Here is an 18,822-nt window from a genome sequence, read left to right on the forward strand (position 1 = left end):
GTCTCACATATTCAGCGTGTCCACTAGGGCGAAAGGTTCCATTAATCAGCTTAGCACACAGTACAAAAGCCGCTCACGTGCTTAGTATTGGTTCCCGCGCCACAATATGTTTATAAATGCAACAGCTGTTGGTTTACACCTCAGTTATTAATGTCTGTAAATAGGTTCCTCAGGGGGTTTGAAACAAAATTATTTCATTAGGCACCACATTCTCATACATTTGAAAACACACACACACACACACACACACACACACACACACACACACAAGAAGCCGGCCGAAGTGGCCGTGCGGTTAAAGGCGCTGCAGCCTGGAACCGCAAGACCGCTACGGTCGCAGGTTCGAATCCTGCCTCGGGCATGGATGTTTGTGATGTCCTTAGGTTAGTTAGGTTTAACTAGTTCTAAGTTCTAGGGGACTAATGACCTCAGCAGTTGAGTCCCATAGTGCTCAGAGCCATTTGAACCACACACACAAAACTGTACGCTACCATGGCTCAAATGGGCAATAATCTCAAATTTTCAGTCTTTTCTTCCGTAGTAAGGTTTCAACAGCAACACATATGTAGCAACTATTAATACTTACTGCAAGGTGTACTTTCGATATCGCCATATGTGACGACTGACGATACACCGCTTAAGCTCCGCTTCATAAACGCTGCCATCGATTTTCCTGCAGTATGACACGAACCATTCCTCATCCGTGGCTGTTGCGTGCGCGACATTTCACGGAGTGCCCAAGCGAGAATAAATTTAGCTGCATCTCGTTTCCATTTGCATGCAAAGTTCTCCTCTTCCCCAATATTTCCTTCTTTTTCAACGGATTTTTTATCTTGAAAAATGTTTATTGTTGTGCAACTTTTTTAAGAGAAAATTTTAACTGTTCTTCTACAAGAGATCCCTTTGTAAATTTACATAAAACAGCTGAAAAAGTATCTGTGTGGTCTGCTTTGTAAGCAGATAATGCTCTTCGCAATCCTGTAGAATACCTACAATGCTTATGGTCCCAGATCGATTTTATAGTATTTATCCCTGCGAATGCATCTGGGCGCATTTGCCTCCTATTCTGTGCAGAGGGTCGCATAACAAGAATCGAAAGCTTTTTTTGGGAAGCGAGGAGCAACCCTCTGACTGGTTTGATGTGGCTTTCACGAATTCTTCTCCTCTATGATGCTGTTCATCTCAGATTAATACTTAAACTCAGTGTCTTTAATTATTTTTGGGATATGAATTTAAAGTTTCTTTCCATCCTTTTGCGTTTTACGACAGTAATAGTACTGGAACTCAAAACTGTTAACATACAAGTGCAATCATTCACTCAGGAAATTTTCTGCTCTAAATTGCTACAATATCTATCAAACTCATTGCGAAATTATTTTCTACTGAAACTGAAAAACAAATGTGTCACTTATATTTAGTCTTTTATTCAAAATGGGGCCATATATGGTTTCAAACGAAACAGTTTCATCTTCAGACAGTGTTACACGTTATATTAGACGTATTTTACAGTTAGTTGTTGAGATAGACGCTGTTCCTGCTGTTGTCAAAATTTTTGTGTGAGATTTGATCTACACCAGTAGCGATTATTGGCCTAATGAGGTTGTGTGCTAAAATTTGTAAAGATCTCAAATTTATAAGCGTGAGAAAACTCTTCAGTGTAGTCATTTCTTGATATTGACTAACATGCTCTGAAAGACGGTCACGTCGCTTCATCTCATATCCGTTCATAGCAGTAAAATAGCGTAAAACAGCGCACACACTAAAATTTCTACTCACCAAAACATACTACTACGCTATGGCGAAGAGCGCCGACTTACCTGAAACATGAAAGAAAAAACAAAAGGTTACTTACGTAAAACGCGAATTTCGAATCTTATAAGAAATTACATATACAGAGCACAGATAATAAAGGCCTTACAGAGATCAGTGTAGAATGGCTGTAAAATCCTTGCTAAGGGCCAAAATGGAAGTGTTGAGTAAGAAGCAAAAATAACTTCCTAAAAGCAAAAATTTGCATTTATTTCCAATGTTGTTGCGTTAATTGTGGTCTAATATTATTATGTAAAGACTTATCAAAATTTGATTGACCATTCAGTTTTTACCATTACGAAGACATTATTTTCTCTGTAAACGTAAGAATTGCGGTCCTCCTCCTGATCGGTGTACAACCCATGTCGCCTACGTTTTTCACACAGACTTCTGTTTCCCATTAGATACGAAATTTGTTTCACATTATCTTCTAGTTCATAAGACTAATTAAAGATGTTCAGCTTTTGATCGAAGGCAATGCTTTTGCATTGATATCCGCACTGGCATCTAACTAACACTCAACAAAAAGAGTGATAGGCGTTGTTGTTGTTGTGGTCTTCAGTCCTGAGACTGGCTCGATGCAGCTCCCCATGCTACTCTATCCTGAGCAAGCTCCTTCATCTCCCAGTACCTACTGTACCCTAAATCCTTATTTATCTACAACGAAGTAAATACTGATGTAATGTTGTTCAGCACACTTTCCTCAGTCACCAATAAAAATATCTGTACTTATATCTCTGATACCTTGTAAGGGTAAGAGTGAACCAGAATTCCACGGACGAGCCTTCAGAGGTTGTTCGGGAGTACCTTCCGAGTTTTTGGTACAAGCGTCCCATGGGCACTAGAGGATTTTAGCGGAGTTACTGCACTTCTTTTGGTTTGTTGCCAAAGTTACCTTTGTATCTGTATTGCATTGAAAACAGTGCAGATGTCGACGGTATGCGCCGTGTGTCTTGTTCCCTTTTGCTCACGGTACTTGCTATTGACGACAGTGGTTGGTTGGTTGGTTGTTTTGGGGAAGGAGACCAGACAGCGTGGTCATCGGTCTCATTGGATTAGGGAAGGATGGGGAAGGAAGTCGGCCGTGCCCTTGCAGAGGAACCATCCCGGCATTTACCTGGAGTGATTTAGGGAAATCACGGAAAACCTAAATCAGGATGGCCGGACGCGGGATTGAACCGTCGTCCTCCCGAATGCGAGTCCAGTGTCTAACCACTGCGCCACCTCGCTCGGTGACGACAGTGGCCTTAATTCCGCAGTCAGTACTGTTCGGTTCTACCTGGGGTTCAGTTTTCCGCTGGTGTTACTTGTGTGTTAACAGTGATACAATGGAGTATTGTGGATAGGCAACGAAGCTACGCTCAACTGCTCCTGCGGCAACGGCAGTCATATCACAAAATCTTGCGGACGTGGGTTGTTGTCTTACTCTGTGTTGTGTGTTGTACGTTTGGGTTATTGCATATTACAGGCTTCTTCACTGTTGTGGAAGTATTTCAACAGAAACAAGGGGACAGCGGAACAAAGCAAATAAAACGTAATCACACTATTACTCTGTAACAAGCCGCCGGAGACTGCGCAGACTTTTTTCTAAAATACTCAGAAGGTATCCGCAAACAACCTCTGAGAGTTTGTCGGTGGAATTCTGGTTCGCCCTATTCGAAACTGTCAAGACTGGTGATGATGACGATGATGATGATGATGATGATGATGTTTGGTTTGTAGGGCACTCAACTGCACGGTCATTAGCGCCCATACAAAGTCCCAATTTTTACACAGTCCATTTTTTTCACACTCCAACCGAGCCATAATTTTTTTTTGCAGTATGTTCGTTCTTGATCGTTGTGTTTGGTCGTTGCGGACGTCACATGACATCCGTTCAAGTTCGCTTGTTGATCCTTCTACTCATTTTTTATTACAGAGGCCAACCAGCTCTCTGACCGAACACGCTGACCTACCGTGCTGGCATCAGTAGACCACGAGCTGTGTACCTGTCAAGACTGGATTAATACGAGAGAAGTTAAAATGGTGGGTATAACGCTTCATGTGTTTTATTTAGTCACCCTCCGCCTGAGTACAACGCACAAAACGTTCATGCAGCCATGTAAAACTGACAGAAAACTCATTGGTTGGGATCCTGTTCAACCCACGCGTCAGATAGGTTATGTCGTCCAATCGTAGACCCTACACATATATTTCTGCACTTCGTCCTTGTAGCGAGACTTTGAATTTCGCCGCGCTACACTAGTTCCCTCAGATATAAATTATACTGTCGCAGCTGTATGAGCGCTCGACGGCAGAGAAAATATTCATAAGAAAATGAAAGTACAAAAATAATACCCCTTTTGTTTTCTACCCGCTCTTGTCTCTTGAGAGCGGAAGCTTAACTTCACTTATTCGCTAGTCTTGGTATATTCAGACGTAAAAACTTATTCGTTAGTCTTGGTCTGATTAAGACGTAAAAATTTATTGATGTGCAGACATACAGTATTGTGGAAGCTTGTATGAAATTTGGTGGATGGAAGCAGCCGTAAAGTACATTGCATTCAATATCAAGATGGTATTCATTCGTAACATTAGTAATTCCTGGACGATGAAATTTGCTGCAAGATTTTGGAGCAGATAGGACTTTTTCACGCAGAAATGAAGTAGGAGATTGTTGGAGAACAAGATCTGAACGCCGCACCAGAGAAGGCATATTAACATGGTAATGAATGTACTCTTATCTACGTCATTTCCCCCTGTTAATCACATTTTGTTATTCTCTGTTCTCTTTCAAATAATTTTTGTAGTGGAAATTGGTTTGACTTTTGCTCAGAAACGCCACAAGGACCATCCCAACAATAGCTTTTCCGAATCACGAAGTCCGATAGCTTTTCTGTAATACGAAGTCCGATTTGCATTTCATTCTTTCCCTTTTTCACGGTCATTAACGATTTTAAAACCTCTTTTTATTCACCTTTTCTTCCCACATTTTCAGCCTTTTCTTTTCTTCTCTTTTTCTTTTTTATTAACCACTACATCCTTCTGACATTGGGTCACACCGGTAACACCATGCTTCATCACCACTGATGTTTTTTTCCAGAAAAGAATGGAAGGTGTCTTGCATTTCAATTAAGTCGCTGCAGATGTCCACACGTCGTCGTTTTTGTCCGCGAGTCAAGACGTACAGCACGAATTTTGCACCAATTTTTCTCGTGTCTACTCTGAAGAATGTTTTGAACACTTGATTTAGAAATGTTGATACTTCCGATTTGTGACACAGCAATGGTCACATACACTGACCGCTCATGTGCTACTTAACACTGGCTGTTCACAATTGTTAGTTCAAGTTGCCCGCCTGGAATAAAACCGGCCTCGAAACTCTTTGAACGGTATGCTGGGTGAATTACCTAAAACTTGCACCGCAAATATTGCGGAAATGGAATGTGCTATTTATGTGCGGTTTTCACAGATTGGTTGGTAGGCAGGGGCTCGTATTGTTAGCCAGTCAACAAACTGTAATACTTGTTAGAAAATGTTTTTTGTGCAAATAAACAATTTTTAAATGGAACAGTGTTTATTGATTTTAAAAATACTGAAAGCAGGGTAACCTGGAATGGCAGTGGTGTTCGTTGCCAGTCGTTTACGAGATATCGTACTGTGCGATGTTTCCACATCGACGTTTGTTTGTGACATTCAGCCTGCGTAGTTGCTAGGTACGGTGTCGGTATGTTGGCTTACAGTGTGCCTGTGTGTTCCTTGAGTGGATGCGACTTGCTAGTCAGTTACTGTGTGACAATCCAAGCATCAGGTCGTGAGTGCACGATGAGGTTTACCAATGCAGAAAAAACTGACACCTCATGATATATGGCCAGTGTAGGAAGAAGGCGGGTCGTTCTTGTGTGGAATTTGAGATGAGAAGTCACAATAGACGTCAACCATCTCGGCAGTTATTTATCAACCTCTACAGCCAGTTACGTGAAAGCGGTACTGAGACATCTAGACAACAAAAGGAAACAAGTGACGACAGAAGATCCGCACGTTAGTTTCCATACAATCACACGAGGGAGCGCCACGAGTCAGGCAAGTGTCCTACGCAATCTCCATCGGCAGAGTTCCATCCCTGACACATCTCTGTCCATCAAGAGCTGCACGGAAACGATTATGAGAACCGTGTTAACTTCTGTACATGGGCATTAAGACAGGATACCCTAGATGCTTCATTTATCTTGTTTATTGATGGAGCCGCATTTGCCAATTGTGGACAGGTTAACAGCCGCCATATATACTGCTCTGTTGACAATCCCCTTTGACTTCGGCAGGTCGAGCGTCATCGTCCTTAGAATGCAGGCGTTTGGTGTGAAATTGTGAACCATCTACTCATAGGTCCGTTTTTCATACACGGAACACTGAACGTGGACAAGTATCGCAGCCTCCTAACTAACAAACTATCCTCCATCGGTCGCGCGGGGTAGCCGAGCGGTCTGGGGCAACTTGTCACGGTCCACGCGGCTTTCCCCGTCGGAGGTTTGAGTCCTCCCACGGGCATGTGTGTTTGTGTGTTTAAATTAGATTAAGTTGTGTGTAAGCTTAGGGACCGATGATTTCAGCACTTTGGTCCCATAAGGCCTTACCACTTATTTCCAAATTTCCATCTCCCACGGATACTAGAAGACGTTCCTTTGCAGACGAGGAGGAATCTGCGGTACCAACATGACGGCTATCCAGCTCGCAGAGCACGAAGTACTACATCGTGACTTCATGAACTGTTCCCAAATAGTCGGATTGGATGCAGACTACCTGTGACTTGACCGGCCCGTTCCACGCATTTGACGCCTGTAGACTTTTTCTTGTGGCGAAATATGAAAGACTCTGTTCACGTGGACATATGAACTGCACCCGACGATATGCAACGACATATTACTGCAGGCTGCTCGGACATCTCGGCCGTCGTTACATACTAGGCTGGAAGCGTGTATTGCCGCTGCCGGTGGTCATTTTGAACACAACGTGTGATGGTCAATTGTCTCTTTACTGGTTAGAGTCCATACAACAGGTGTATGCGCTGATGCTGTACTTTAACGTGTGCTGCCGCAGGTACTGTACGTGTACCGTTGTGGGAACTTTTCAAAATACCATTTCTCGTAAGCGACTCATACCAGAATCCTGCAACAAACAACACTGAATCCTAATTTACCCTGCCTTTAGTTTATTAATGTCCATACGCGCTGTTCTATTTAAAAAAGTGTAGGTTTGCACTATACACAATCTGTTGATCGGCCAACAATACAAGCCCCTGACTACCAATCCATTCTGCGATAACGGCACGTCAACAGCTCCTGCCATTTCCTCAACATTTCCGGTACACGTTTTAGGTGATTCATCCTGTACACATACTATGTTAAGTGAATAAGTGCAGATGTTGTGCTCCTTGGTACCTTAATACAATTCTGGCCATTAAAATTGCTACACCACGAAGATGACGTGCTACAGACGCGAAATTTAACCGAGAGGAAGATGATGCTGTGATATGCAAATGATTGGCTTTTCAGAGCATTCACACAAGGTTAGCGCCGGTGGCGACACCTACAAAGTTCTGACATGAGGAAAGTTTCCAACCCATTTCTCATACACAAACAGCAGTTGACCGGCGTTGCCTGGTGAAACGTTGTTGTGATGCCTCGGGTAAGGAGGAGAAATGCGTACCATCACGTTTCCGACTTCTATAAAGGTCGGATTGTAGCCTACCGCGATTGCGGTTTATCGTATCGCGACATTGCTGCTCGCGTTGGTCGAGATTCAATGACTGTTAGCAGAATATGGAATCGGTGGTTTCAGGAGGGTAATACGGAACGCCGTGCTGGATCCCAACGGCCTCGTATCACTAGCAGTCGAGATGACAGGCATCTTATCCGCATGGCTGTAACGGATCGTGCAGCCACGTCTCGATTCCTGAGTCAACAGATGGGGGCGTTTGTAAGACAACAACCATCTGCACGAACAGTTCGACGACGTTTGCAGTAGCGTGGACTATCAGCTCGGATACCATGGCTGCGGTTACCCTTGACGCTGCATCACAGACAGGAGCGCCTCCGATGGTGTACTCAACGACGAACCTGTCTGCACGAATGGCAGAACGTCATTTTTTTGGATGAATGCAGGTTCTGTTTACAGCATCATGATGGTCGCATCCGTGATTGGCGTCATCGCGGTGAATGCACATTGGAAGCACGTATTCGTCCTCGCCATACTGGCGTATCACCTGGCGTGATGGTATGGGGTGCCATTGGTTACACGTCTCGGTCACCTCTTGTTCGCATTGACGGCACTTTGAACAGTGGACGTTATATTTCAGATGTGTCACGACCCGTGGCTCTACCCTTAATTCTATCCCTGCGAAACCCTACATTTCAGCAGGATAATGCACGACCGCATGTTGCAGGTCCTGTACGGGCCTTTCTGGATACAGAAAATGTTCGACTGCTGCCTTGGCCAGTACATTCTCCAGATCTCTCACCAACTGAAAACGTCTGGTCAATGGTGGCCGAGCAACTGGTTCGTCACAATACGCCAGTCCCTACTCTTGATGAACTGTGGTATCGTGTTGAAGCTGCATGGGTAGCTGTACCTGTACACGCCATCCAAGCTCTCTTTGACTCAATGCCCAGGCGCATCAAGGCCGTTACTACGGCCAGAGGTGGTTGTTCTGGGTACTGGTTTCTCCGGATCTATGCACCCAAATTGCGTTAAAATGTAATCACATGTCAGTTCTAGTATAATATATTTGTCCAATGAATATCCGTTTATCATCTCTATTTCTTCTTGGTGTAGCAATTTTAATGGCTAGTAGTGTATCAGTTGTTATTTCTGTGTGTCTAACAGTTTTCCCGCTAACATGTCACATAATTTACTACCTGATGTGTTTTGCTCGGTGGTAACTGCACCACTAAGTGGACCACGCCTGTCTGTATAGATTAACCGAAAATAAGAAGAACTGTCTTGCTCTTGCCAAATGTACTTGGAGATAGTAATCAACCTAAGAACATACTACACCAAACAGCTATAGTTATTAGTCTACAAATGAAGCAGCTACTGATGTAATGTTATTCAGTACACTGTCCACGGTTAAAGGCGATGCAGTCTGGAACCGCAAGACCGCTACGGTCGCAGGTTCGAATCCTGCCTCGGGCATGGATGTTTGTGATGTCCTTAGGTTAGTTAGGTTTAACTAGTTCTAAGTTCTAGGGGACTAATGACCTCAGCAGTTGAGTCCCATAGTGCTCAGAGCCATTTTTACACTGTCCTCGGTTATCAAAAAAACACCTGTACTGATACCCCCGTATATACAGCGTTTTTTCAGATGAAGTCTGTTTCTCTGTATCTTACGAACTAATAAGCAAATGGAACAATTATTTAAATAGGGCAACGTGAGGAACATTAAAAGCTCTGCGAAGTTCTGAACATAGATTATTTAGTTATTTTCCACCAAGATAATACAAAGAGCTTATAATTTTTTTCAATAGTACCCGCGGGAGAAAGTTTCGGAGAGTTCTAAATTATGTGTAAAGTTTGTTAGAAGTCGTTAACACCTGTCATTCTGAACTACTGGATGAAAATAATCTGGATAATTTGCGCGCCCTGAGTTACGGTGCCTCAGGACATATTTGAGGGATATTCAGGATTTATCGACTTTTATTTATTTATAAAATCAGTCTTGATTCACATACAATTGTGTGACACTCGTAACCTTTAAAGAAGTCCCATTCAGTATTTGTACACCTTTCCCAACGCTGCTGCCGCTTCTGAAAGCATTGCTGGAAACCTCTTTTGGTATGGCACGCATCTGCTACGTCGAATTCCGCAATAACGTCTTCTATTTTCTGAAATTTGGTCCCTTTCGGAATCTTTCTCAATTAAGGGAAAATCCAGAAGTCAGTCGGTGCTACATCAGGACAAGAGCAAGGCTGGGAACTACCGCCGTTGTGTTTGGCCAAAAAAGTTTGAATTAATTATTGGTGACGATGAGCGGGTGAGTTATCATGGCGAAGGTGCCAACTTCCCACAAGTACGGCAGTTTGTGTCTGATTCCTTCACAAAAGCGACACAGAACCTCTTGGTAGTACACCTTATTGACATTAGTACCTTCTTGAGTGTACTCGTGATGGACCACGCCATTGGAGTCAAAACAAGACGGTCAGCATGACTTTCACACTGCTGCAGACACGCCTCGCTTCTTTGTGTCTGAGGGATGATAGATACTTCCACTGCAGTGACTAGAAATTTGTTTCTGGGCCGTGCCTGTACACTTAGGACTCACCGCCAATGTTCAGTGTGTTAAGAAAGTTAGCATTGCTGTTCATAGCATCCAGCATGTCCTGTGCGATATCCGAACGAAGTTGCTTCCGCTCAGTTGTTGGGAACTTTCGTGGCAATTTCGCTGAGATATTCCTGAAGTCCAAACGTTCCGTTAAAGTGGAATTATGGATCAACAACAAATTTTAACCTCGTCTACAAGTTCTCTGATCGTGATCAGTCTAACCTGCATCACCAGGGTCCTTTCATGATCAATAACAACCTCATTTGCGGATGCTGAGGGCCCACCTGAACGGGCGGATATCTTTGAATCGGCTGTACCACTCCTTTTTCTTTGTGTTACCCACTACTTCGTCCCCAAACATTTGTCGAATATGGCAGATTGTTTCAAATTGAGAATTGCCAAACTTAAAACAAAATTTGTTGCAATAACGTTGTTCCACTTTTCTGTCATTTTGATCACAACATAAAATCCGCCGGCCGCTGTAGCCGAGCGGTTCTAGGCCCTTCAGTCCGGAACTGCGCGACTGCTCCGGTCGCAGATTCGAGTCCTACATCGGGCATGGATGTGTGTGGTGTCCTTAGGTTAGTTATGTTTAAGTACACTACTGGCCATTAAAATTGCTACGAGGAGAAGAAATACAGATGATAAACGGATATTCATTGGACAAATATATTATACTAGAACTGACATGTGATTACATTTTCACGCAATTTGGGTGCATAGATCCTGAGAAATTAGTACCCAGAACACCCACCTCTGGCCGCAGTAACGGCCTTGATACGCCTGGGCATTGAGTCAAACAGAGCTTGGATGGCGTGTACAGGTACAGCTGCCCATGCAGCTTCAACACGATACCACAGTTCATCAAGAGTAGTGACTGGCGTATTGTGACGAGCCAGTTGCTCGGCCACCATTGACCAGACGTTTTCAATTGGTGAGAGATCCAGAGAATGTGTTGGCCAGGGCAACAGTCGAACATTTTCTGTATCCAGAAAGACCCGTACAGGACCTGCAACATGCGGTCGTGCATTATCCTGCGGAAATGTAGGGTTTCGCAGGGATCGAATGAAGGGTAGAGCCACGGGTCGTGACACATCTGAAATATAACGCCCACTGTTCAAAGTGCCGTCAATGCGAACAAGAGGTGACCGAGACGTGTAACCAATGGCACCCCATCCCATCACGCCGGGTGATACGCCAGTATGGCGATGACGAATACACGCTTCCAATGTGCATTCACCGCGATGACGCCAAACACGGATGCGACCACCATGATGCTGTAAACAGAACCTGCATTCATCAGAAAAAATGACGTTCTGCCATTCGTGCAGCCAGGTTCGTCGTTGAGTACACCATCGCAGGCGGTCCTGCCTGTGATGCAGCGTCAAGGGTAACCGCAGCCATGGTCTCCAAGCTGATAGTCCATGCTGCTGCAAACGTCGTCGAACTGTTCGTGCAGATGGTTGTTGTCTTGCAAACGTCCCCATCTGTTGACTCAGGGATAGAGACGTGGCTGCACGATCCGTTACAGCCATGCGGATAAGATGCCTGTCATCTCGACTGCTAGTGATACGACGCCATTGAGATCCAGCACAGCGTTCCGTATTACCCTCCTGAACCCACCGATTCCATATTCTGCTAACAGTCATTGGATCTCGACCAACGCGAGCAGCAATGTCGCGATACGATAAACCGCAATCGCGATAGGCTTTATCAAAGTCGGAAACGTGTTGGTACGCATTTCTCCCCCTTACACGAGGTATCACAACAACGTTTCACCAGGCAACGCCGATCAACTGCTGTTTGTGTCTGAGAAATGGGTTGGAAACTTTCCTCATGTCAGCACGTTGTAGGTGTCGCCACCGGCGCCAACCTTGTGTGAATGATCAGAAAAGCTAATCATTTGCATATCATAGCATCTTCTTCCTGTCGCTTAAATTTCGCGTCTGTAACACGTCATCTTCGTGGTGTTGCAATTGTAATGGCCAGTAATGTAGTGCTGAGTTCTAGGGAACTGATGACCTCAGTGATACGTCCCATAGTGCTCAGAGGCATTTGAACCATGAAATCCGTGACTACCCCTTAAAGGTATTCGCTTGTCAAAGCCAGCGACTGGTTGTTTTCGCAGTTGTGAAAGAAAGTCAGCTATGCGCACTACGTATGCCTACAATAACAGAGAGCACAGGCGCCGCGATACCGTTGTTGGTTTCAACTATAAGAAATATGGTCGGATACTTCTTGAACGGCCCTCATACGCAGTTATTAACTTTAATGCTTGACTTTTTGTGTTACGTCTTTAGCGTAAGACTACAGATCTTAATGTGTAGATTATGGTAGCATTTTAGATTTTTAAATTCGATTGATAATTAGAAGACAATAGCTGACCCGGCGAACTCTGTTCAGCGTTGAAGCCAATAAATAATCAGACTTTGGATGTTAATTTCAATTTTTTATTAGGAAATACGAATAAAAAATTAAGTATTTTAATGATTCTCTATTCTTTATGCTTTTTGGTGCAAAGCTTGCACTATCTATCACAAAACGAAAAAAGTGGTCCAAGTAAAACATTCATATTTCTGTACGTAATACACGAATATGTAATAAAAAATGTGGGTTCCTATTTAAAAAAACGCAGTTGATATCCGTTTGACCTATGGCAACGCCATCTAGCGGGCCAACCGTAGCGCCATCTGGTTTCCCCCTTCAAGTTAGACAAGTTTCGTTCTTTGCAGTTTTTTCGTTTGACGCTTATTTCGTGAGATATTTAGCCCGGTCACGGTCATTGGACCACACTGTATATAGATACCGAGAATCAAGTTCCTGTTGCCCCTGCAAGGCGTTACATAGGGAACCTGCGACAGGCCTGCGGTGACCGTGTAGTGGTTCCAGCCGTTTAGTAATGCAGTAGATGAGCGGCTACCTGCTTTGCGCCAGTGATGAAGAGCGCAGCGTCGCCGAACAGCGGAGAGGGCGAGAAGACGACACGCCTCGCGTAGCCCGGCATGGGGCAACCGCGTGAAAGGCGCGAAGGGAAGAGCAGCAGCAGACCCGCCGGCGGCCGGGCGGCGTAGCAGGACGCTCGCTGGGAGCGCGCCATGGCGCCGTCGCTCGCCATCCACACGGTACGCCGACTGCCGCCACGCTGCACGCTATACGCTACGGCCGGCTGGCCCGGCGAGCCGCAGACACGCAACTCGCCCGCACGGAGCGTTGCCCGACCCACAAACACGGCAGCGGAGTCAGCCGCAGCGCCGGCCTAGCTGTTGCGTGTCCGCTATCGACGTCTCGCTACCCGCCAGCCAATACAGTCACGGATATTGGAAGGTCAAGTGTAACGGCTCCGCTGTCGGAAGCCGCTTAAGACCACCGCCTCCCCGGCGGTGGGCGCCGGGTGTTACCATTCTTGGAAGCGGGAAACTTATTGCGTCCACTTCGTTGCTTTCCATCAGTTGACATAACACACAGTGTTACATCACTCATCTACCCTTATCCATCTGTTCTCCAAACGGAAATCAGCAAACAATATCAACACAGAGACGCAAAAAACCGTCGCATTAAGTCGGGTGATGCTGAGGGAATTAGATTAGGAACTGAGACATTTAAAGTAGTAAAGGAGTTTTTCTATTTGGGGAGCAAAATAACTGATGATGGTCGAACTAGAGAGGATATGAAATGTAGACTGGCAATGGCAAGGAAAGCGTTTCTGAAGAAGAGAAATTTGTTAACATCGAGTATAGATTAAAGTGTCAGGAAGTCATTTCTGAAAGTATTTGTATGGAGTGTAGCCATGTATGGAAGTGAAACATGGACGATAAATAGTTTGGACAAGAAGAGAATAGAAGCTTTCGAAATGTGGTGCTACAGAAGAATGCTGAAGATTAGATGGGTAGATCACGTAACTAATGAGGAAGTATTGAATAGGATTGGGGAGAAGAGAAGTTTGTGGCACAACTTGACCAGAAGAAGGGATCGGTTGGTAGGACATGTTCTGAGGCATCAAGGGATCACCAATTTAGTATTGGAGGGCAGCGTCGAGGGTAAAAATCGTAGAGGGAGACCAAGAGATGAATACACTAAGCAGATTCAGAAGGATGTAGGTTGCAGTAGGTACTGGGAGATGAAGAAGCTTGCACAGGATAGAGTAGCATGGAGAGCTGCATCAAACCAGTCTCAGGACTGAAGACCACAACAACAACAATCATATACTGACTTTGATCAACGACTTCATACCATGTATGAAGGTGCGACGCTAACACAGTTTCCAAATGGACATCGGTCACATTACCCGTCCCCCTGATGCTGAAATATAAATATCAATTACACGATCTTAAAACTAGTTAATAATCAAAACTTGCCCTTTCCCTACAAATTTGATCTCACTTGCATTGGACATGTACACTACTAGCCATTAAAATTGCTACCCCACGAAGATGACGTACTACAGACGCGAAATTTAACCGACAGGAAGATGATGCTGTGATATGCAAATGATTAGCTTTTCAGAGCGTTCACACAAGGCTGGCGCCGGTGGCGACACCTACAACGTGCTGACATGACGAAAGTTTCCAACCAATTCCTCATACACAAACAGCAGTTGACTGGCGTCGCCTGGTGAAACGTTTTTGTGATACCTCGTGTAAGGAGGAGAAATGTGTACCATCACGTTTCCGACTTTGATAAAGGTCGGATTGTAGCCTATCGCGATTGCGGTTCATCGTATCGCGACATTGCTACTCGCGATGGTCGAGATCCAATGACTGTTAGCAGAATATGGAATCGGTGGGTGCAGGAGGGTAATACGGAACGCCGTGCTGGACCCCAGAGGCTTCGTATCACTAGCAGTCGAGATGACAGGCATCTTATCCGCATGGCTGTAACGACTCCTGCAGCCACGTCTCGATCCCTGAGTCAACAGATGGGGAGGTTGCAAGACAAAAACCATCTGCACGAACAGTCCGACGACGTTTCCGGCAGCATGGACTATCAGCACGGAGACCACGGCTGCGGTTACCCTTGACGCTGCATCACAGTCAGGAGCGCCTGCACTGGTGAACTCGACGACGAACCTGGGTGCACGAATGGCAAAACATCATTTTTTCGGATGAATCCTGGCTCTGTTTACTGTATCGTGATGGTCGCATCTGTGTTTGGCGACATCGCGGTAAACGCGGATTGGAAGCGTGTATTCGTCATCGTCATACTGGCGTATCACCCGGCGTGATGGTACGGGGTGCCATTGGTTACACGACTCGGTCACCTCTTGTTCGCATTGACAGCACTTTGAACAGTGGACGTTACATTTGAGATGCCTTACGACCCGTGGCTCTACCCTTCATTCGATTACTGCGAAACACTACATTTCAGCAGGATAATGCACGACCGCATGTTGCAGGTCCTGTACAGGCCTTTCTGGATACAGAAAATGTTCGACTGCTGCCTTGGCCAGTACATTCTCCAGATCTCTCACCAATCGAAAACGTCTGGTCAATGGCGGCCGAGCAACTAGCTCGTCACAATACGCCAGTCACTACTCTTGATGAACTGTGGTATCGTGTTGAAGCTGCATGGGCAGCTGTACCTGTACACGCCATCCAAGCTCTGTTTGACTCAATGCCCATGCGTATCAAGGCCGTTATTACGGCCAGAGGTGGTTGTTCTGGGTACCGATTTCTCAGGATCTATGCACCCAAATTGCATGAAAATGTAATCAAATGTCAGTTCTCGTATAATATATTCGTCCAATGAATACCCGTTTATCATGTGCATTTTTTCTTGGTGCAGCAATTTTAATGGCCAGTAGTGTATATTGGCTTTGGTCAATGTCTAATGTCTCAAGGTCCGGCACTAACAGGTTCCTAATGGACACCAATGACATTACACGTCCCCCTCATGCTGAAATATAAATATCAATTACACGACCTTAGATCTTCTTAATAATGAAAACTTGCCTTTTCCCTACAAATTTGGTCTCACTTGCACTGGATATGTATTTTGAACACACCTACCCCCCTCTCTGTGTCCACCTCTTCCTCCTGTCTGTCGTCCTCCCCTCTCTCTGTCCATTTCTCGGTCGCAGGTTCGAATCCTGCCTCGGGCATGGATGTTTGTGATGTCCTTAGGTTAGTTAGGTTTAGGTAGTTCTAAGTTCTAGGGGACTGATGACCTCAGAAGATAAGTCCCATAGTGCTCAGAGCCATTTGAACCAATCTTCAAGCAGCGCATGAGCTGTGTCACGACGACTGAACATTCCGTATCCAAACGTTCGGAAAGTGCTGCAAAACAGTTGTGAAATCGCATGTATAGTGATGTTCCAGGCTGCCGTGGAAGCAGATGGTCGTCACACTGACCCACATTTGTGACCCGGAACGTAAACGTGGTACTCCATTGACGAATGTTAGTCTGTCATGTGGAAATTAACATGTTGTTTTTTTTTTTTTAAAAAAAGAAGAAATCGGTTTGCTCATTGTTTGTCTTCCGCATGTCCTTACAGTTGTTTCCACAAACTTTCATTATTCATAGATCACTCGCTTTTCGTGGGAACCATCTCAACTAACGAAAGTTTAATTATAACCACCCAACCAATACACATGCTTCAGGGATCCAATAGAGCCAGAGCAAAATACCGAAGGAAAAAAAAATGAGAGGTAGAAGAAAATGTGTTCAAATGTGTGTGAAATCTTATGGGACTTAACTGCTAAGGTCAACAGTCCCTAAGCTTACACACTATTTAACGTAAAGTATCCTAAGGAGAAACACACACACACACACACACACACACACACACACACACACACATGCCTGAGGGAGGACTCGAATCTCCGCCGGGCCCAGCCGCTCATGAGAGGTAGAAAATTGCCGATGCACTCAAAAGGTCCAACTGGGACTTGAGGTAGACGACAAATTCGTTAGATCCTCGCATCAAGAGGGAAGGGAGTGAATAAGCACAAGCTTTGAAATACTTGTTATTGAACATGAAAAGCACAACAAATTTCCTTGAAAGTAAACAGGAGCGAATGTGTATCAGTTATGCTGATTGAAATAAAAAATATACGAAAGACCTGATCTTTGCCATAGACCTGTATAGTTGTTGTAAGTAAATTGGTGATGTAGCACTGTTACGTTACAGATTTTCGATGACAAAATTGGTTTACCCCAGACCACGGGTATTTGCTCTCCCGGAAGCTATATTGCGAAATGGCTCAAATGGCTCTCAGCACTATGGAACTTAACATCTATGGTCATCAGTCCCCTAGAACTCAGAACTACTTAAACTTAACTAACCTAAGGACAGCGCACAACACCCAGTCATCACGAGGCAGAGAAAAATCCCTGACCCCGCCGGGAATCGAACCCGGGAACCCGGGCGTGGAAAGCGAGAACGCTACCGCACGACCACGAGCTGCGGACAGCTATATTGCACATTTTATCCAGCAACCTATGTGTATGTTCCAGGACGAATGGTCAGTATTCAGGGATATGACAGATACCATCATTCGAAGGAAAAATGTCCAGTAAACATGGGTTCTAATGTGAGTACCTTAAGAGCGACGAGTACTTATCTTCGCTACTGCGAATTACATCTCTACTGTACAAGTGCTCATCGCTCTTAAGGCATTCGTTTTAGAGCCCATGTTTATTAGACTTTTGTGCTTCGAGTGATCGGTTCTGTCAAATACCTGAATGCTGACCGTTGCTCCTGGGATACCCTGTGTGTCAGATTTAATTAATCGTATTTTATTGATATTATCTTCTTAATACGTACTTCAGTGAAATCCTTGAAGATCTTCATATATGTTAACTGCAGACATCAGAACTGTCTGACATACAGCAGCTAGTGAAATGCAAAAGAATCCCTTTCGAAAATGCCTCCAACTGCTAATAATAAGTGTGTAAACGCAAACATTTCTTCAGGTTATGTTGTTCAACTGTAGCTAGTGTTCTGGTTTCAAATTTTCTGCCCACTTGTAATGAGAAGCCAGAGAAAATCGTCGACCGACATATATTCAAGTTTCGAAATAATCGTACGGAAAGCTCGAGCCGCAGTAAAGTGGACTACTTCCACAAACTTCACGATTTACGTACAAATCCCAGGCCCCTAAATTCTTCATTTCCTACCCATTTAAAATATTTCTCTTTTAATATCGAAGTCTCGCATCGTGTCTCTAACTATGTAGTGCTGTATCCTGTGTGCCGCTTATTAGCGCCAAAAAAATAACAACGAAGCGTTCAGGGGCTATGCTCGTTATTTGGGGTAATTACAGCATGAGTGGTAAAATAAAATTTTATGAGCGGTAAAAATTGAAGGAGTTTGTGTATGTCACGAAACTAAATTATTTTTACGGGGTCGTTTTTAAAGTAAGAACAGATCTGTAACGGAGTAAAGGAAACTTTATTTATGAACGTAAATCTTATCACGAACTACAATGTGCACATTCTCACTTTTCAACATAGACACCATGAACATTTAAACATTTGTCAAGTCGTGGCAACAGCTTTTGCATCACAGCTTCAAAGAGCTCTGCCGTCTGACCGTTAAACCAGTTAATAACAGTTCTTTCAACATGTCATCATTTTCGAAGCTCTTTCCGCCAAAAAATTCATTCAGTTTTAGGAACAGATGAAAGGCTGATGACGCTAAGTCAGGGCTGTATGGTGGATGATCCAGTAATTCCCAATGAAACTTGTCCAGTTGCGTCTTTGTTCTTGCTGCAACGTGA

Source organism: Schistocerca americana, chromosome 2, assembly GCF_021461395.2.
Source record: "Schistocerca americana isolate TAMUIC-IGC-003095 chromosome 2, iqSchAmer2.1, whole genome shotgun sequence".
NCBI classification, from domain to species: domain Eukaryota; kingdom Metazoa; phylum Arthropoda; class Insecta; order Orthoptera; family Acrididae; genus Schistocerca; species Schistocerca americana.